Source organism: Triticum urartu, chromosome 3A, assembly GCF_056163025.1.
Source record: "Triticum urartu cultivar PI428250 chromosome 3A, HENAU_Tu73, whole genome shotgun sequence".
NCBI lineage: Eukaryota > Viridiplantae > Streptophyta > Magnoliopsida > Poales > Poaceae > Triticum > Triticum urartu.
Window position 1 is genome coordinate 579841751 of NC_141875.1, and position 22580 is coordinate 579864330.

At 46.3% G+C, this 22580-nt stretch overlaps 2 pseudogenes; both read right to left on the reverse strand.

Moving 5' to 3' along the window:
- Positions 1-206: 206 nt before the first annotated feature.
- Positions 207-1103, reverse strand: LOC147980619 (uncharacterized; annotated as a pseudogene).
- A 16772-nt stretch (positions 1104-17875) lies between these two features.
- Positions 17876-18555, reverse strand: LOC147980620 (putative B3 domain-containing protein Os03g0621600; annotated as a pseudogene).
- Between the last annotated feature and the right edge of the window lie 4025 nt (positions 18556-22580).

A 22580-nucleotide genomic window follows, 5' to 3' on the forward strand; every position in this document is an offset into this window, starting at 1 on the left:
GCTCAACGCTGGCACCAAATAATAATTATTTAGGTCTAATACTAATCCCGAAGGTAGATATGTAGAGGTAGCGTGCCGACTGCGATCACATAGACTTTGGAACCATTTCCCACGCGCATTGTCACCTCGTCCTTAGCCAATCTTCGCTTAATCTGTAGCCCCTGTTTCGAGTTGCAAATATTAGCAACAGAACCAGTATCAAATACCTAGGTGCTACTGCAAGCATTAGTAAGGTACACATCAATAACATGTATATCACATATACCTTTGTTCACCTTGCCGTCCTTCTTATCCGCCAAATACTTGGGGCAGTTCCGCTTCCAGTGACCAGTCTGCTTGCAGTAGAAGCACTCAGTCTCAGGCTTAGGTCCAGACTTAGGTTTCTTCTCCTAAGCAGCAACTTGCTTGTTGTTCTTCTTGAAGTTCCCCTTCTTCTTCCCTTTGCCCTTTTTCTTGAAACTGGTGGTCTTATTGACCATCAACACTTGATGCTCCTTTTTGATTTCTACCTCCGCAGCCTTTAGCATTGCGAAGAGCTCGAGAATCGTCTTATCCATCCCTTGCATGTTATAGTTCATCACGAAGCTCTTGTAGCTTGGTGGTAGTGATTAGAGAATTTTGTCAATGACGCTATCATCCGGAAGATTAACTCCCAATTGAATCAAGTGATTGCAGTACCCAAACATCTTGAGTATATGTTCACTGACAGAACTATTCTCCTCCATCTTGCAGTTGTAGAACTTATTGGAGACTTCATGTCTCTCAATCCGGGCATTCTTTTGAAATATTAAATTCAACTCCTGGAACATCTCATATGCTCCATGACATTCAAAACGTCGTTGAAGTCCCGGTTCTAAGCCGTAAAGCATGGCACACTGAACTATCGAGTAGTCATCAACACGTGACTGCCAGGCATTCACAATGTCTGCAGTTGCTGGCGCAGTTGGTACACCTAGTAGTGCTTCTAGGACGTAACTTTTCTGTGCAGCAATGAGGATAATCCTCAAGTTACGGACCCAGTCCGTGTAATTGCTACCATCATCTTTCAACTTTGCTTTCTCAAGGAACACATTAAAATTCACCGGAACAACGGCACGGGCCATCTATCTACAACCAACATAGACAAGCAAGATACTATCAGGTACTAAGTTCATGATAAATTTAAGTTCAATTAATCATATTACTTAAGAATTCCCACTTAGATAGACATCCATCTAATCTTCTAAGTGATCATGTGATCCATCTCAACTAAACCAAGTCCGATCAACACGTGAGATGGAGTAGTTTCAATGGTGAACATCACTATGTTGATCATATCTACTATATGATTCATGTTCGACCTTTCGGTCTCCGTGTTCCGAGGCCATATCTGTTATATGCTAGGCTCGTTAAGTTTAACCTGAGTATTCCGCGTGTGCAACTATTTTGCACCCGCTGTATTTGAACGTGGAGCCTATCACACCCGATCATCACGTGGTGTCTCAGCATGAAGAACTTTCGCAACGGTGCATACTCAGGGAGAACACTTATACTTTGATAATTTAGTGAGGGATCATCTTATAATGCTACCATTAATCAAAGCAAGATAAGATGCATAAAAGATAAACATCACATGCAATCAATATAAGTGATATGGTATGGCCATCATCATCTTGTGCTTGTGATCTCCATCTCCGAAGCACCGTCATGATCACCATTGTCACCGGCGCGACACCTTGATCTCCATCGTAGCATCGTTGTCGTCTCGCCAATCTTATGCTTCTACGACTATCGCTACCGCTTAGTGATAAAGTAAAGCATTACAGGGCGATTGCATTGCATACAATAAGGCGACAACCATATGGCTCCTGCCAGTTGTCGATAACTCGGTTACAAAACATGATCATCTCATACAATAGAATTTAGCATCATGTCTTGACCATATCACATCACAACATGCCCTGCAAAAACAAGTTAGACGTCCTCTACTTTGTTGTTGCAAATTTTACGTGGCTGCTACGGGCTGAGCAAGAACCGTTCTTACCTACGCATCAAAACCACAATGATAGTTTGTCAAGTTAGTGTTGTTTTAACCTTCTCAAAGACTGGGCGTAGCCACACTCGGTTCAACTAAAGTTGGAGAAACTGACACCCGCTAGTCACCTGTGTGCATAGCACGGCCATAAAACTAGTCTCGCGTAAGCGTATGCGTAATGTCGGTCCGGGCCGCTTCATCCAACAATATTGCCGAACCAAAGTGTGACATGCTGGTAAGCAGTATGACTTATATCGCCCACAACTCACTTGTGTTCTACTCGTGCATATTACATCAACGCATAAAACCTAGCTCGGATGCCACTGTTGGGGAATGTAGTAATTTCAAAAAAATTCCTACGCACACGCAAGATCATGGTGATGCATAGCAACGAGAGGGGAGAGTGTTGTCCACGTACCCTCGTAGACCGAAAGCAGAAGCGTTAGCATAACACGGTTGATGTAGTCGTACGTCTTCACGATCCGACCGATCAAGTACCGAACGCATGGCACCTCCGAGTTCAGCACACGTTCAGCCTGATGACGTCCCTTGAACTCCGATCCAGCCGAGTGTTGAGGGAGAGTTTCATCACCATGACGGCGTGGTGACTGATACGTCCATTTTGCATCATGCTTTTATATCGATATTTATTGCATTATGGACTGTTATTTCACTTTATGTCACAATACTTATGGCTATTCTCTTTTATTTTACAAGGTTTACATAAGGAGGGAGAATGCCGGCAGCTGGAATTCTGGGCTGGAAAAGGAGCAAATATTAGAGACCTATTCTACGCAACTCCAAAAGTCCTGAAACTCCACGGAACATCTTAAAATAAATAAAGAAAAATCCTCGCCAAAGATGAAGGCCAAGGGGCCCACACCCTGCTCACGAGGGTGGGGGGCGCGCCCCCCTACCTCGTGGGCCCCCTGGTGGGTCTCCGACGTCCATCTTCTGCTATATGAAGTCTTTCGATGAGAAAAAAAATAAGAGGGAACTTTTCGGGACAAGACTCCGCCGCCACGAGGCGGAACCTTGGCGGAACCAATCTAGAGCTCCGGCAAAGCTGTTCTGCCGGGGATACTTCCCTTCGGGAGGGGGAAATCATCACCATCGTCATCACCAACGCTCCTCTCATCGGGAGAGGGCAATATCCATCAACATCTTCACCAACACCATCTCATCTCCAAACCCTAGTTCATCTCTTGTATCCAATTCTTGTCTCAAAGTCCGGGATTGGTGCTAGTAGGTTGCTAGTAGTGTTGATTACTCCTTGTAGTTGATGCTAGTTGGTTTATCTGGTGGAAGATCATATGTTCAGATCCTATATGCATATTATTACCCCTCTGATTATGAACATGAATATGCTTTGTGAGTAATTACGTTTGTTCCTGAGGACAAGGGAGAAGTCTTGTTATTAGTAGTCATGTGAATTTGGTATTCGTTTGATATTTTGACAAGATGTATGTTGTCTAGACTCTAGTGGTGTTATGTGAACGTCGACTACATAACACTTCACCATTATTTGGGCCTAGAGGAAGGCATTGGTAAGTAATAAGTAGATGACGGGTTGCTAGAGTGACAGAAGCTTAAACCCTAGTTTATGCGTTGCTTCGTAAGGGGCTGATTTGGATCCGTATGTTTCATGCTATGGTTAGGTTTACCTTAATACTTTTGTTGTAGTTGCGGATGCTTGCAATAGAGGTTAATCATAAGTGGGATGCTTGTTCAAGTAAGAACAGCACCCAAGCACCGGTCCACCCACATATCAAATTATCAAAGTACCGAACGCGAATCATATGAACGTGATGAAAACTAACTTGACGATATTCCCATGTGTCCTCGGGAGAGCTTTTCCTATTATAAGAGTTTGTTCTGGCTTGTCCTTTGCTACAAAAAGGATTGGGCCACCTTGCTGAACTTTATTTACTTTTGTTACTTGTTGCTCGTTACAATTTATCTTATCAAAAAACTATCTATTACCACTTATTTCAGTACTTGCAGAGAATACCTTGCTAAAAACCACTTATCATTTCCTTCTGCTCCTCGTTGGGTTCGACACTCTTACTTATCGAAAGGACTATGATAGATCCCCTATACTTGTGGGTCATCAGTGACGATGATGATGTTCTACCAACGCAGGGCTTCGCCTAAGCACCGCTACAGTATTATCGAGGTGGACTATGGTGGAGGGGGGCACCGCACACGGCTAAAAGATCAAATGATCAATTGTTTTTTCTATGGGGTGCCCCCTGGCCACGTATATAAAGGAGTGGAGGAGGGGAGGGGCCGGCCCTCTCTATGGCACGCCCTAGGGGAGTCCTACTCCCACCGGGAGTAGAATTCCCCTTTTTCCTAGTAGAACTAGGAGCCCTTCCAAGTAGTAGGAGTAGGAGAGAAGGAAAGGGAAAAGAGAAGAGAAGGAAGGAGGGGGCGCAGCCCTTCCCCCTAGTCCAATTCGGACTAGGCCTTGGGGGCGCGCGGCCTGCCTCTCTCTCTTTCCCCTAAAGCCCAATAAGGCCCATACACTCCCCAGCGAATTCCCGTAACTCCCCGAGACTCCGATAAATACCCGAATCACTCGGAACCTTTCCGATGTCCGAATATAGTCGTCCAATATATCGATCTTTACATCTCGACCATTTCGAGACTCCTCGTCATGTCCCCGATCTCATCCGGGACTCCGAACTACCTTCGGTACATCAAAACACATAAACTCATAATATAACCGTCATCAAACTTTAAGCGTGCGGACCCTACGGGTTCGAGAACTATGTAGACATGACCGAGACACGTCTCCGGTCAATAACCAATGCAGAACCTGGATGCTCATATTGACTCCTACATATTCTACGAAGATCTTTATCGGTCAAACCGCATAACAACATACATTGTTCCCTTTGTCATCGGTATGTTACTTGCCCGAGATTCGATCGTCGGTATCTCAATACCTAGTTCAATCTCGTTACCGGCATGTCTCTTTACTTGTTCCGTAATACATCATCCCACAACTAACTCATTGGTTGCAATGCTTGCAAGGCTTAAGTGATGTGTATTACCGAGTGGGCCCAGAGATACCTCTCCGACAATCGGAGTCACAAATCCTAATCTCGAAATACGCCAACCCAACAAGTACCTTCGGAGACACCTGTAGAGCAGCTTTATAATTACACAGTTACGTTGTGACGTTTGGTATCACACAAAGTGTTCCTCCGGTAAACGGGAGTTGCATAATCTCATAGTCATAGGAACATGTATAAGTCATGAAGAAAGCAATAGCAACAAACTAAATGATCAAGCGCTAAGCTAACGAAATGGGTCAAGTCAATCACATCATTCTCCTAATGATGTGATCCCGTTAATCAAATGATAACTCATGTCTATGGTTAGGAAACATAACCATCTTTGATCAACGAGCTAGTCAAGTAGATGCATACTAGTGACACTATGTTTGTCTATATATTCACACATGTATTGTGTTTCCGGTTAATACAATTCTAGCATGAATAATAAACATTTATCATGATATAAGGAAATAAATAATAACTTTATTATTGCCTCTAGGGCATATTTCCTTCATATAGTGCTCAATTAATGGATCCACCCGGATCCCAAGGTATATCAAAGCCAAATTTAATTAACAACGATTTGTAATTTAGTGGTGAGCACAAGGTAACATATATCATTTAATGACGAAGTCTAACTCTCTTCCTATGCATCGGCATGTCATAAAAGAACAATTCATGCACACAAAGTAAAGGCCAATGCATAGTATAAACAGTTTCTTGCAATTTTATCATATGGGAAACATAGAGAGGTGGAGATATAGTTCCTCTCTCATAATAATTGCAAGTAAGAGCAGCAAGCACATGCATATTATATTCATCAAAATCATCATGTGCAACGGTAAAAGGCAACCAATCAATATATTCCTTAATAAGAGCAAACTTCTCCGATATGGTGTAGTTTGGAGAATTCAAAAAGATAATAGGACTATCATGTGTGGGTGCAATAGCAACAATTTCATGTTTAACATAAGGAACTATAGCAAGTTCATCTCCATAAGCATAATTCATATTGGCATCTTGGCCACAAGCATCATCAAAAAGGGATATTTCAAAAGAATCAATGGGATCATAACAGTCATCATAGCAATCACCCTCCGGTAAGCATGAAGGGAAATTAAACAATGTATGAATTGAAGAGTTATGCTCATTAGAAGGTGGGCACGGGTAGCTAATCCGCTCTTCCTCCTTTTGTTCTTCGCTCTCCTCCTCATCTTTTTCATCCAATGAGCTCACAGTTTCATCAATTTCTTCTTCCATAGACTCCTGCAAAATATTAGTCTCTTCTTGGACAGCGGAGACTTTCTCAATAAGCGCATTAATATAGGAATTATATTCATAATTATCATAGCAATATTTTAAGATAGCTAAATTTTCAGGCCTATAAACATCATCATCATAAGCTTCATGCTTTTCAAACAAAGATTCAATTTCATAAGCACCCTTAAAAGCAATAAATTCTTCTATTTGTTCCACATCATAGTAATCATGTATACCATTAGCATAAGAAGCTAAGGTTTCATTATCATTAAATTCACATGAAAAGGGAAGGTGTGGAGCCTTCACCTTAGAGCAACAAGTATAATCATATCTCAAGCATAGTTGCCTAGCATACTAATTCAATATATGAATTTGATCCCATAATAGTTTCCCTTTTTGTGTCAAGCGGTAATCCCTAAAGTATTCACGTTGATCCATCGTTACTCCCATTACATAATTGAATGGGGTTTTCTCAGGATTATTAAAGTAGTACATAATATTTTTCACATAACCAGCATCGAGGGTTTTAGGAGGTTCCCCATCTTCATGAGTAGCAAGTACACCTAATTTTTTTTGGTATTTCGTTCTCCATATCCATAACTAAAGATAGAGAACAACTAAGAACAGCAAATAAAAATTACTTAGTGATAAAGCAAACAAGCACACACGAGAATATTCACCCCACGCTATTGCTCCCTGGCAACGGCGCCAGAAAAAGGTCTTGATAACCCACAAGTATATGGGATCTCAACAGTTTTTGATAAGTAAGAGTATCGAACCCAACGAGGAGCTAAAGGCAGAACAAATATTCCCTCAAGTTCTATCGACCACCGATACAACTCTACGCACGCTTGACGTTCACTTTACCTAGAACATGTATGAAACTAGAAGTACTTTGTAGGTGTTGTTGGATAGGTTTGCAAGATAATAAAGAGTATGTAAATAAAAAGTAGGGGCTGTTGTAAGTAAAGAAGCAATAAAGTAAATATAGCGAGTGTGGAAAAGTGGTGGTAGGAGTTGCGAAACTGCCCCTAAGCAATTGACTACTTTACTAGACCGATAACAAGTATTATGTGGGAGAGGCCACTGCTAGCATGTCATCCCTGACTTGGAATTCTATGCACTTATGATTGGAACTATTAGCAATCATCCGCAACTAGTAACGTTCATTAAGGTAAAACCCAACCATAGCATTAATATATATTGGTCCCCCTTCAATCCCGTATCCATCAATTTCTATGCTAGGTTGAAGCTTCTGTCACTCTTGCCCTCCAATACATGGTCTTATCAACATACAACTAACCCTAGGGTTTGATCCACGCGCGCAATCATATGATGGGCACCAAAGGACGGCAACATAACCACAAGCAAATTAAATCAATCATAGCAATTCATCAACCACTGATAGGACAACAAAAATCTACTCAGACATCATAGGATGGCAACACATCATTGGATAATAATATGAAGCATAAAGCACCATGTTCAACTAGAGGGTACAGCGGGTTGCGGGAGAGTGGATCGTTGTAGATAGAGGGGGGAAGGTGATGGAGATGTTGGTGAAGATGGCGGAGGTGTTGGTGTAGATCGCGGTGATGATGATGGCCCCCGGTGGCACTCTGGTGCCACCGGAAGCGAGGGGGAGAGAGCCCCCCTCCTTCTTCTTCTTCCTTCACCTCCTCCCTAGATGGGAGAAGGGTTTCCCCTCTTGTCCATGGCCTCCATGGCACGGGAGGGGCGAGAAACCCTCCGAGATTGGATCTGTCTCTCTCTGTTTCCGCGTTCTCAGATTCTACCCTTTCACCGTTTCTTATATTCCCGGAGATCCGTGAATCCGATTGGGCTGAAATTTTGACACGATCTCTATCCGGAAATTTGCTTTCTTGCAGCGAAAGAAGGGCATCAACCGCCTTACGGGGTGGCCACGAGGGTCAGGGGCGCACCTGCCCCCTGGGGCGCGCCCCTGCCTCGTGGGCCCCTCGAGCATCGTCTTGCATGGATTTTTCTTCCCAAAAATCATATATATTCCAAAAAAATCTCCATCGGTTTTTATTCCGTTTGATATGGATATTCTGCGAAACAAAAAACGTGCAACAAACAGGAACTGGCACTAGGCACTGGATCAATATGTTAGTCCCAAAAATAGTATAAAAAGTTGCCAAAAGTATATGAAAGTTGTAGAATATTGGCATGGAACAATCAAAATTAATAGATACGACGGAGACGTATCACCTGACACCACACCCCGACCCCCGACACCCAGACCCCGAAACAGCACCCCGACTCCGACACGGCACCCCGACCCCGACACCCCGACCCCACCCCTGACACCACACCCCGACCCCGACCCCGACCCCGACACCCTGACCCCGACACCCCGACCACATGACTACTAGGGTGGACTCGTCCGAGGAGGAGGCTACACGGACTCCGGTCCACGAGCCTTGGGTCCACGGGCCTTCGGCCCACGATAGTTGGGCACACGAGACCACGGACGAGCACACGTCTGGATGGGGTACCTGGCCGGATTAGCCTGAGGGGCCGAGTGGCCATGTTGATGATGGCGGGGAGCCGACTGATATTGAGGAGGAGGGGGCACCGTCTACCAGCGTGGTTGTACACGGCTCCCGTCCGTGCCGGCGACCCGCGAGCAGAGGTGGTTGATTTTCCCTGATGGGGAGAGGTGAGTGCATTTAATATTTTTGTACCTTCTACATTCATGTTTCTTCAAATATCTAATGTGTTGGCCTTGTCATGCTACAGGGGTTAGGACCACCATGAGAAGGTCCACCGGCCCAACTCTGTCCTTGGAGTGCTTTGCCGGCAAAACTTCCCAGGGTTTTTCACGTTGCCCGGTGAGGGTCGGCTTCCAAAGCTTGGATTGAGTTGGGAGCACTACTTGGCTGCCCCGGCCCCACCGAGTGAGATTATTGATGGTGTCTTGTGCGACACGAGGGCAGACGTGGTGATCAGAAAGTTCTGGGTAATTTCTCCTTTACATAATTAAAAATCTTCAACTAGCTAGTTATTAATTGTACTAATCAATATTGTCTCACTTGATTGCAGACATTCTACAGGTGTGAGGAGGGATACAAGGAGGAGGCGGCAAATGTTATCGAAAACGTCTGCAAGCGCCTACTAAAGAACTTACGGCATGAGGCTTGGGTGCAGGCTGTTCGAGACTACTACACCTTGTGTGGTATCAAGAACCCAAGCTGGCGTGCCGCGAGAAGTTCCTGAGTAAGGAGCAATACATGAAGGTAATTCTTAAGGCCTTGTACTTACTTCCTTCATTTAGTAATTCATAGCTGTAGCGCTCAAGTTTCTATTTGTTAACTTAGGCGCCTTCGAGATGGTGTGTGGATCAGATGGATTGTTGGGAGGTGTTGGTCAATGAGTGGTGCTCAAAAGAATGGCTAGCCATCCACAACACGGCCAAGGACAAACGTGCCCAAATGAAAGGTGTGCCACACCATCAAGGCAGCTCCAACTTATATCAGTTCGGGCGGAACTGGGTATGTGGTTTTCTTCACGATTCATGCAATTTATTCATCATGCTAGCTTGAGCCCTTTAATTACTAATTTGCGTTGTTTCTCTCTTTCAGGCACGCTACAATATGATGGATAAGGTGCCAGAGGTGTACGACCTCTATGTCATGGCCCATACTACCTCTTACAAGAAAGTCAAGGCATTCGCTCCGTCTGACCTCGATGATGCAAACAACTTCATAAACATCTCCTCCCACGACAAGCTCATGAAATATAGAGATCAAGGGAAGGCGAGGAAAGGGGAGGACTTTAACCCGATCCAGGGTCCCATTGATCCAGAGCTGGTGATGATAGCTGGTGGCGGGAGGTCCCATGGCTCGATAGCCATTGGAGATGGACTTATCCGTTGTCCTAGAACTCTCTCGGAGATCAAGGCGCGCCAGTAGAGATCCGCTCCTGAGATAAGGCCTCGTGAACGGCCAGTCCAACTCGCCTTCAAGGTTAGTTATACGTACTCAGCTATCTTTCTCCATTACATTGTGTGCGCTTCCATCAATGATTATAAATGCTAATGAGGAGTGGTGTTGCAGGTTGCTATACAGAGTGAGAGAGATAGAACGGAGAAACTTCTGTCGGAGGCGGCGGAGAGGCAGCAGGAGTTGGAGGAGAGGACAACAAAGATGTTGGAGGAGGAGAGGGCATGGAATGACATGCAGGCAAGGGCAATGTACGAGCTCCTTGTGGTAAGTTTCTTCTGCTGATTAGCCAAAACATTCATTTAGTGTTTGTCTCATTACTAACTAGTATGACTAAGTCGTCAAAACCAAATGTGCAGTCTGTGTGCGAGAAGTCCGGTCAGACCACTCCGCCGATGCCAGTGATTGCTCCTGGGACGACGGTGAGTTTAATTTGAATGGACACTACTTGCTAGTCTTAACATTTGAGTGTCATCAAGCTAACGAGACATTGGAAATGATCTTTGGTGCAGTGTAACTCCAGACAAGCATCGCACGATCCTTCTCCAGGTACCGGCACGAGCCAGCCCGCTCCCACACCTCCATGATCACGGTAAGTTTCTCTAGTGTTTTGCTTAACAAATGCATAAAAACCTAGACTTGGCTTTATTTCCTCCAAAATGACTTAATAAGCTTACTGACCTTGAAAACCATCCATTTTACCTAAGTTAGCTCTAAAACGATCTATACTTAGCTTTGTTTCCTCCAAAATGACCAAAGTTAGCTCTAATATGCTTAGTTAACTAGGTTTGCTCAACAATGGCATGTACTTAGCTTACTTATGTCAAAAATGGCATAATTAGCTTAGTTAGCTCATAAACGATCCATTTTACCTAAGTTAGTTCTAAAATGATCCATTTTACCTTAGTTAGCTCATAAACGATCCATTTTACCTAAGTTAGCTCTAAAATGACCCATTTTACCTTACTTAGCTCATAAATGATCCATTTTACCCAAGTTAGCTCTAAAATGACCCATCTTACCTAGGTTAGCTCCAAATGATCCATCTTACCTAGGTTAGCTCTAAAATGATGCATTTTACCTAAGTTAGCTCATAAGCGATCCATTTCACCTAGGTTAGCTCATAAACGATCCATTTCACCTATGTTAGCTCACAAACGATCAATTTCACCTAAATTAGCTCATAAATGTCATATATTCTTCTTCTTCTTCATTTTCTTCTTCTTCTGTTAATCTTCTTCTTCTAACTTTCTTATTTCCCATTTTGCAGAATTCATTCGCTTCATGGAAGCTTGCATAGATGGAGTGCTTGTTTGGATGAACTATGCTTCTTTTGTATCGATGAACTATGCATGTATGGTAGGATGACACTATTGTAATCTGTATGGTTGGATGCATGTATGTGGAACTTGCTATGTATGGTTGATGGAACTATGCATGTATGATGAAATTATATGTGTTGGATATCTCATATGTTTTTTGTGAACTTGCCATGTGAAAAATATATATGTATCATCTATTTGTTGTGAAAATGGTTGGGTATAAGAAAAAACAGAAAAAAAAAAAGAGGCAATGCAGGCTCTTTGCCGTCTGCCACCGATGGCAACGGGCTCTTTGCCGTCCGGCGCGGACGGCAAAGAAGCCACGTGGCAACCACCTGTGTTTCCTGGCAGCTGACCATTTGGTCAATTTGCCTACAGTGGCAGATGGCAAAGGCCTGATGCTCTTTATTGTCAGCCACGGACGGCAAAGACTGTCGTTAGCCACCTAACGGACTAACAACGAATTTATTGTCGTCGGCTTTCTTTGCCGTCCGCCGCTGATGGCAAAGGCTCCTTTGCCGTCCGCGTCAGGAAGCAGACGGCAAAGAAGGTATTTGCTGATCCTTTCTTTGCCGGCGCCTTTTGCCGTCCGTGGCAGACGACAAAGGCCTTTGTCGTCCGCCTTCCGTGCCTTTGTCGTCCGCCTTGGCAGACGGCAAAGTAGATGATTCATGTAGCGTATAGGGCTTTATCACTCTCACTTAGCCATAGGAGCTTTAGGAAAGGAAGGTAGGCGCAGCCCCTGGTGTTCGGAAGACCGCACGAGGGGCTCTATAAGCACCTGATCGGACGAAAAGCCGATCCGTCGCATGCTGCATTGGTTATGGAATTATGCGGGATAAATCCTTCAAGATTTAGTAACCTCTCGAACAGCTGACCAGCTCTCGCCGTATCATGACAGCCAGTTTTCGGCTTTCTCTACTGAGGTGCTCGTCCGGAAGAACCGGGACACAATCGCAGTAGTTCTCCCTGTGCCGCCTTAGCCGATATAGCGGAACGTAAGGCAGCAAGACATGGGAGCCGGGCAAACCCAACATTTGACCCAAGACATGATTCAGAGCTAATGCATATAATGCTATAAGTTTGGGGTGCCGAACTACCATGAAGGTGTTCGGACTTTATTGTCGTATTATGGGTAAAACAAAGCCCCTAGCATATTTAAGGCATATCGCGGTGTATGGATGCCATTTGACAAAAGAATTTTAATAAGAGATAACGGCAGATAAGCGTCATATAAATCCACATGTCGTATTTAAATAGTACGTCGATGCGTATGAGTACATATAAAGTAATAAAAAAGAGAAAGTGACTACGGAACATACTGAGACCAGGCGGGAAGAAGCTGTGTGCGGATCCGGAGTGCAGTCGGATGGTTATCGAGGGGAATATCTAAGAGTTCCCTTGCGCGTTCGAGTTGTTTCCATGTCGCCGGTCCTTGCCTGGGCAAAAATGAACCTATACGGAAAATGCAAGATGTGTTTGTGTGCTGCGGAGCGGTTGAGCCACGGCATGTGGCTTGTTCTGGCTTTCGCCGCAGTGTTTAATTGAGCTCTAGATGAGCCAGGCTATCCTGCCGCGAAGTAGTTCGGAGTCCTTTGGTGGTGTCCGGGAGCTTGGCCGTCGACTCGAGGTTCGATTGAAAGGTGCCGCTCATTGCTTCTGCTGTTAAAGCAGCGGTATACTCTTCTGTACCGAGGGGGAGTTCGGCCTTGCCATTAACCGTGATGACGCCGCACGGACCGGGCATCTTGAGCTTATGGTAGGCATAATGTGGCACCGCGTTGAATCGAGCGAACGCAGTTCGTCCGAGCAGTGCCTGATAATCACTGCGAAAGGGGACGATGTCGAAGATTAACTCTTCGGCACGGTAATTGTCCGGTGATCCGAAGACTACCTGAAGGGCGATGGAGCCCGTACAGCTGGCCTCCACACCTGGTATAATACCTCTAAAGGTGGCTTTAGTGGGCTTGATCACCGAATGATCGATGCCCATCTTGCACACGGTGTCCTGGTAAAGCAGGTTTAGACTGCTGCCTCCGTCCATAAGGACTCGTGTGAGGTGGATCCCGTCAATTATTGGGTCGAGGACTAGTGCGGCTGAATTGCCCTAATTGGTGTTAACCGGATGATCCGTGCGGTTGAAGGTGATCGGCCCTAGTTTTTATTTTGGAACGACTGGTTCCGTTAAGTTGGCACCCCTAAGGGTGCGCACCCGGTCCGGGTTGGGAGTGTGGGTGGCGTTTACCACGTTCATCGTTTGGATCTGCGGGGGGAATTTCTTTTGCCCTCCTGTAGTCGGTGATCTGGGCTCATCGTCGCTATCATCGCTTTGAGACCCCTTCTCTTTGTTTCCGGCACCTGACCTGTTGGCTTGTTTGAAGACCCAGCATTCTATGTTGGTATGATTGGCTGGTGTTCCTGGGGTGCCATGAATTTGGCATGAACAGTCGAGTATGCGGTCCAAACTGGACGGGCCCGAATTGTCATTTTTGAATGGCCTTTTCCGCTGACCGGACTTAGAGCCACTAAATCCGGCATTGACTGCCGTATCTTCAGCGTTTTCACCATTTTTGCCACGCTTGTGTTTGTTGCGTCGGGTTTTGCCGTTGCTATCTCTGGCCTCTGATGTGCCAGGATTGCTTGTTGTGTTGTTGCTACGGGCCAACCAGCTATCCTCGCCCACGCAAAAGCGGGTCATGAGTGTCGTGAGGGCTGCCATGGATTTTGGCTTCTCTCGACCAAGATGTCGGGCAAGCCACTCGTCATGGATGTTATGTTTAAAGGCCGCTAGGGCTTCGGCATCCGGACAGTCGACAATTTGGTTCTTTTTAGTTAGAAACCGAGTCCAGAATTTCCCGGCTGACTCTCCAGGCTGTTGTGTTATGTGACTTAAATCATCAGCATCCGGTGGTCGCACATAAGTGCCCTGGAAGTTGTCTAGGAATGCGTCTGCCAGGTTCTCCCAACTTCCGATGGAGTTTGCCAGCAAGCTATTCAGCCAATGTCGAGCCGACCCTTTGAGTTTTAGTGGGAGATACTTGATGGCGTGTAGATCATCCCCGCGGGCCATGTGAATGTGGAGGAAGAAATCCTCTATCCATACTGCGGGGTCTGTAGTACCATCATATGATTCAATGTTCACGGGTTTAAACCCTTCTAGGAATTCATAATCCATTACTTCGTCAGTGAAGCATAGGGGGTGTGCGGTGCCTCTGTGCTGGGCTATATCACGACCCAATTCATACGAGTCTTGTCTGGTGTATTCGGCCTGGCCGGATTTTTTTTTTTAGTATATCTGGCGTGACGGTCGTCGTCACACGTTGGGGCACGCCCCCGCGATCCGTAGATCGATCTTATATGTCTTGCTTTGTTTTCCAATACATCTCGCAGGTCCTGCGTGTAGCCCCGTGACTTGGTGTTTTTGTTTGACTGGCGACGGGGTGCGGGCTGGACTTCGGGTTGATATGCCGCTCTGTCTTGGCCACGAGGTGGCCGGTCAGCCGCATCATACGCTGGTAGTGTAGGCTTTAATGCTTCATCCTCGAGTTGGGGTAGCAACCTGCACTTTGGGTAACTTTTGGTTGGGCGCTTGGGTTCGTATTCCTCGGCTGCAAGGACCTCGGTCCATCTAGTTAGCAGACCTTGATCAACTTGAAGCTGTTGCTGCTTTTTCTTCAGGCTTTTTGCTGTGGCTATAAGCCGGCGCTTGAAGCGCTCCTGCTCGACGGGATCCTCAGGCACGATGAATTCTTCGTCGCCGAGGCTCACCTCGTCTTCGGAGAGGGGCATATAATTGTCATCCCCTGGTTCTCTGTTTGTCGCCTGTTCCTTAGGGCTCGCTTGCCCATCCACCTGCTCGAAGCCTGGCTGGAGGGGATTGTCTTCATCTTCGGCCCTGTCCGCAGCGTTATTGTCTCTTGTGACGGTATCGCTGCTTTTGCTATGGCGGGGCTTAGAGCGGCGTCGATGACGCCGGTGCTTAGATTGCTTCTTGAGGGGGTTATCCTCCGTTGCCTTATTGCCATTGCTTTCTTTGGGGGTGTCCACCATGTATATATCATATGATGAGGTGGCTGTCCAGCGCCCTATGGGCGGTGGTTCCTATTCTTCTCCTGCATCGTCGTCCATACCGTCGATGTCTTCAGAGCCGAAATCAGGCATGTCGGTTAAGTCGTCGACAGTTGCTATTAAGTGGGTGGTGGGTGGGGAATGAATTTCGTCGTCCGCTTCCCACTCAAGCCGGACATAGTTCGTCCAAGGGTCTCCTGACAAGGAGAGAGACCTCAATGAATTTGGCATGTCGCCCAAGGGCGAGTGCGGAAAGATATCCGCAGAGGTAAACTCCATGATCGCTGCCCAGTCAGATTCGATAGGCACGGACGCAAGCGGTTCAGAGCCTATGGCCGGGGACGAATCCAAGGGCCTGGTAACACAGGTCTCATAGGAGGTGAAGTCAGTATTCGGCTCTATCGCCGCTGAGTCAGCCTGGCAATCGGGTCGGGTTTGATCGGGTGAACCCTTTCCAGACCCATGCCCGGATACCTTATCGGGTGCACCTCCTGCCCACGACCCTCCCCATGGGTCTGGAGTGAGACCCATGCCCGAACCCGGCGAGTAACGCGACCCTATAGGGCACCCATCGGGCTTCAAACAAATATTGATTTTATTTTATTTATACTATTAAATCAACACACGCCTTGCACTCTGCCTAGGTCTAAGTATTTGTTTAGATGGCCAAGTGTTTTCTCCGAATGAACTACAAGCTGCATATGTTTTATAGGCAGAGCTCCACCTCGCATGCCATTCACTAAGAGAGGTGGTACTAAAGAAGAGTTGCTCAGTGTTACGTACGCTAGGCAGCAGAGACTTTTTACGTGGGCTTTCGGCCTTTAGAGGCCCCACAGGACATATTACACATTTGCCATATAGGCCAACACTTAATTCATGTGTATAGGCCCAAATACTCCAGCGTGTGGATCAGTGAAAAGGCAATATGCAAGCCCTTTAAAACAAAATGAAATAAGACGACATGGATGTCAACTAGAATAGAAGGAATATAAGCAAGATGGTTGCATCGTTAGGCATAATTAGTGCACATTTGTCCTAAAAAATGTATTTATCATGTAAAATAAAAGAAATATTTAATTCATAATAAATCGGGCGACCCATGGGTAACCCATGGGCATGATTCCATGGCCATACCCTACCCACGACTAATCGGGTTACCCATGGGTAAGACCCATGGGCGAAGTCGACGACCCATACCCTACCCATTCGGGTCGGGTGCCCATGGGCACTCGTGCCCATGGGAAGGATTATCGGCTTGACCGCTGAGTGTGCGGCCTCCGTGGCGGGGTCTACCCACCCATCCTCGGATGGCACGATCTGCTCCGGATTGAGGGACGGAGTAGCCACAGGTGTGATCTCCCGAACACTGTCCGACGGCAGAGCTAAGTCACGCTCATCGTGACTGTGCAGCGCACCTGACATGGGCTCGAATCCGTCGAAGATCAAGTCTCCGCGGATGTCGGCAATATAGTTCAAGCTTCCGAACCTGACCTGATGGCCAGGGGCGTAGCTCTAGATCTGCTCCAGATGGCCAAGCGAGTTGGCCCGCAGTACGAGGTCGCCGAATACGAAGATCTGTCCGGGGAGAAAAACCTCACCCTGGATCACATCATTGCCGATGATCGAAGGAGCCGTCTAGCCTTTATCGTGACGGCGCAGTGGAACTCTCAATGAAAGCACCAATGTCGGTGTCAAAACCGGTGGATCTCGGGTAGGGGGTCCCGAACTGTGCATCTAAGGCTGATGGTAACAGGAGGCGGGGGACACAATGTTTACCCAGGTTCGGGCCCTCTCGATAGAGGTAATACCCTACTTCCTGCTTGATTGATCTTGATGATATAAGTATTACAAGAGTTGATCTACCACGAGATCGTAGAGGCTAAACCCTAGAAGCTAGCCTATGATTATGATTGTTGTCGTCCTACGGACTAAACCCTCTAGTTTATATAGACACCGGAGGGGGCTAGGGTTACACAGAGTCGGTTATAAGGGAGGAGATCCACATATCCGAATTGCCAAGCTTGCCTTCCACGCAAAGGAGAGTCCCACCTGGACACGGGACTAAGTCTTCAATCTTGTATCTTCATAGTCCAACAGTCCGGCCAAAGTATATAGTCTGGCTGTCCGAGGACCCCCTAATCCAGGACTCCCTCACACATCATAAGCACAACAGAGTATCAACTAGCATAATTCAGATATAAGCAGTAGAACACTCCATAACAGTTCAACGCATAAACCATAAACATGTTCAAAGCAGACTCGATAGTACGCTGGAAAGAGGTGGCCCGGCCCTACTCCTTGGCAGTGAAGGCTTCGTCGTGCTTCCCGCACTTGTTGACGACCTCAATGCCATCGCTGTCAAATATGATGACCTTGAGGGTGTCGGGAGTGAGGAGCTTGAACGTCACCATGTAGCCGATCTTGATCTGATGAACGCCTACGTAGGTGGTCCAACCATGATCCAGGGTCACCCTGCCATTCATCAGATTGACCGTCACCTTCTAGAAGCAGTCGGTGTTGTTCCTGAGCTTGAACTCCGTCGGCACCGCGACGAAGTGCTTGGTGAAGTCCAGGGGCATGGGGATGCACTCAAGCTTCGGTGCAAGGATGACCTTGCAGAAGTGAGTTCGGACATTCTCCTGATGATAGTGGTTGTAGTTGCGGCGCTTGTTGCTGGGAGGCTCCTCCATGCCCTTGTCGTCGCCACCCTCAGGCGTCTTCGGGTCTTCCTCGGCGGTGGGCGGCAGCACAATCCTATCGGGCATTGGGTGAAGGGGCTGCTTGCCCTTGTTGTCAAGGGCCAGGAGCACCTCCGTGCTCATCTCATTACTCTTCTCGATCTGCACACAATTCATGGAGTCAAGCACAACACAGAGTTCATAGCTAATTGAAGAGCAGTTCATGGCTAATTGAAGAGCATGTAGTTAAAACAACATGACTGTCACTCTTCTCCTCCTCTCCATCCCTCTATATTTACTCACCCTGCCCACCACTACTTATACCCACCCCCTCTCTCTTCTCTCACTGTCAACCTTCCTCCTCCCCATCGCCATGAGCTCTAGCTCCAGCTCCAACGCCAATCCCTTCCCTTGAGGTATTGGCTGGAGGGCTTTCTTTCTCGGGTGGTCGGCTGGTGACCGCACCAAGTTCGAGAGCACCATGGAGGTGTGCTCGAACTTCGGCTCCATGCCGGACATGCAGAACGAATCTAATGCAGTGCTCATGAAGGCCACTAAAGAAGAGCTGAAGACGCAGATTCCTGACCCAGCGAAGGGCGCGATGGCAGTTGACATCATTCGCTGGGCCATGAATCAGGCCATCTCCGACGACGCTAAACAGAGGAAGAAGTGGTGCAAGTACAAGACCTACTGGGCTCCTAATGACCGTCGTGCCGCAGTGTACTGGGAGACGGCTATCGCGCCGCCGGCGGTCATCGATGGGGAGCCTAAGGAGGAGGAAGAAGAAGCGGTGCACATGCCAACGAGGGCGCTGGAGCCAGGCCATCGTACCTGGCAGATCGACCTCGACTCCGCCGAGGACAACGACGACGACCCGCCGGCCCGCACGGCAATGAAGAAGAAGATGAAGGCCAGCGGCTCGACCAACCGCTTCGCACGCCGATGACGGCCGCCGCGGTTAGCCGGTGTCCATTGTGTACCCCCTATCCCCCAATCCCCCTTCTACATTCTGATCTTGCATGTATGAACTCGTATGAACTGCTATGAACTAGTATGAATTACCCCTATGCTTATCTACCCCATTCCCCTCCGTTGTGGATCGAATCTATCGCCGTGGATCGGATCTAGCATCCATGTCGAAGAGAGATAAGTGCTTACCACCATTGATGGAGTCCGGTGGTCTTCTTCCTCTACTCCGATCCGCCGCCGCCGGTGATGGAGTCCGGTGGTGTAACACCCCGGATGTAACTTGCCTCATATGTATTCCAACTCTTGCCTTTTCCGACACTAAGTTATTCTAATTCCTCATTGTCGGGTTTTTGTCTCCGTGTGTTTTTTTCTTTGTCATGCATCTCATATCATGTCATCATGTGCATTGCATTTGCATACGTGTTCGCCTCATGCATCCGAGCCTTTTCTGAAGGAAATATGCCCTAGAGGCAATAATAAAGTTATTATTTATTTCCTTATTTCATGATAAATGTTTATTATTCATGCTAGAATTGTATTAACCGGAAACATAATACATGTGTGAATACATAGACAAACAGAGTGTCACTAGTATGCCTCTACTTGACTAGCTCGTTGATCAAAGATGGTTATGTTTCCTAACCATAGACAAAGAGTTGTCATTTGATTAACGGGATCACATCATTAGGAGAATGATGTGATTGACATGACCCATTCCGTTAGCTTAGCACACGATCGTTTAGTATGTTGCTATTGCTTTCTTCATGACTTATACATGTTCCTATGACTATGAGATTATGCAACTCCCATTTACCGGAGGAACACTTAGTGTGCTACCAAACGTCACAACGTAACTGGGTGATTATAAAGGGGCTCTACATGTGCTAGAACTCGGAGGTGCCGTAGTTTTGGTGCCTTATCGGTCGGGCCGTGAAGACGTACGACTACATCAACCACGTTGTGCTAACGCTTCCGCTTCCGGTCTACGAGGGTACGTAGACAACACTCTCCCCTCTCGTTTCTATGCATCACCATGATCTTGCGTGTGTGTAGGAGAATTTTTGAAATTACTACGTTCCCCAACAGTGGCATCCGAGCCAGGTTTTATGCGTAGATGTCATATGCACGAGTAGAAAACAAGTGAGTTGTGGGCGATATAAGTCATACTGCTTACCAGCATGTCACACTTTGGTTCGGCAGTATTGTTGGATGAAGCGGCCCGGACCGACATTACGCGTACGCTTACGCGAGACTGGTTTTACCGCCGTGCTATGCACACAGGTGACTAGCGGGTGTCAGTTTCTCCAACTTTAGTTGAACTGAGTGTGGCTACGCCCGGTCCTTGAGAAGGTTAAAACAGCACTAACTTGACAAACTATCGTTGTGGTTTTCGATGCGTAGGTAAGAACGGTTCTTGCTCAGCCCATAGCAGCCACGTAAAACTTACAACAACAAAGTAGAGGACGTCTAACTTGCTTTTGGAGAGCATGTTGTGATGTGATATGGTCAAGAAATGATGCTAAATTTTATTGTATGAGATGATCATGTTTTGTAACCGAGTTATCGGCAACTGGCAGGAGCCATATGGTTGTCGCTTTATTGTATGCAATGCAATCGCGCTGTAATGCTTTACTTTATCACTAAGCGGTAGCGATAGTCGTGGAAGCATAAGATTGGCGAGACGACAATGATGCTACGATGGAGATCAAAGTGTCGCGCCGGTGACGATGGTGATCATGACAATGCTTCGGAGATGGAGATCACAAGCACAAGATGATGATGGCCATATCATATCACTTATATTGATTGCATGTGATGTTTATCTTTTATGCATCTTATCTTGCTTTGATTGACGGTAGCATTATAAGATGATCCCTCACTAAGTTATCATAGTAAAAGTGTTCTCCCTGAGTATGCACCGTTGCGAAAGTTCTTCGTGCTGAGACACCACGTGATGATCGGGTGTGATAGGCTCTACGTTCAAATACAACGGGTGCAAAATAGTTGCACACGCAGAATACTCAGGTTTAACTTGACGAGCCTAGCATATAACAGATATGTCCTCGGAACACGGAGACCGAAAGGTTGAGCGTGAATCATATAGTAGATATGATCAACATAGTGATGTTCACCATTGAAACTACTCCATCTCACGTGATGATCGGACATGGTTTAGTTGATTTGGATCACGTGATCACTTAGAGGATTAGAGGGATGTCTATCTAAGTGGGAGTTCTTAAGTAATATGATTAATTGAACTTTAATTTATCATGAACTTAGTCCTGGTAGTATTAGCATATCTATGTTGTAGATCAATAGCTCGCGATGTTGCTCCTCGTTTAATTTTGATATGTTCCTAGAGAAAACTAAGTTGAAATATGTTAGTAGCAATGATGCGGATTGGATCCGTGATATGAGGTTTATCCTCATTGCTGCACAGAAGAATTATGTCCTTAATGCACCGCTAGGTGACAGACCTATTGCAGGAGCAGATGCAGACGTCATGAACGTTTGGCTAGCTCAATATGATGACTACTTTATAGTTTCGTGCACCATGCTTAACAGCTTAGAATCGGGACTTCAAAGACGTTTTGAACGTCATGGACCATATGAGATGTTCCAGGAGTTGAAGTTAATATTTCAAGCGAATACCCGAGTTGAGAGATATGAAGTCTCCAACAAGTTCTATAGCTAAAAGATGGAGGAGAATAGCTCAAGCAGTGAGCATGTGCTCAGATTGTCTGGGTACTACAATCACTTGAATCAAGTGGGAGTTCATCTTCCAGATAAAATAGTGATTGATAGAATTCTCTAGTCACCATCACCAAGTTAGTAGAACTTCGTGATGAACTATAATATGCAAGGGATGACGAAAACAATTCCCAAGCTCTTCGCGATGCTGAAATCGACGAAGGTAGAAATCAAGAAAAGCATCAAGTGTTCATGGTTGACAAAGACCACTAGTTTCAAAAGGGGCAAAGGGAAGAAAGGGAACTTCAAGAAGAACGGCAAGCAAGTTGCTACTCAAGTGAAGAAGCCCAAGTCTGGTCCTAAGCCTGAGACTAAGTGCTTCTACTGCAAAGGGACTGGTCACTGGAAGCGGAGCTGCCCCAAGTATTTGGCGGATAAGAAGGATGGCAAAGTGAACAAAGGTATATTTGATATACAGATTATTGATGTGTATTTTACTAGTGCTCGTAGCAACCCCTTGGTATTTGATACTGGTTCAGTTGCTAAGA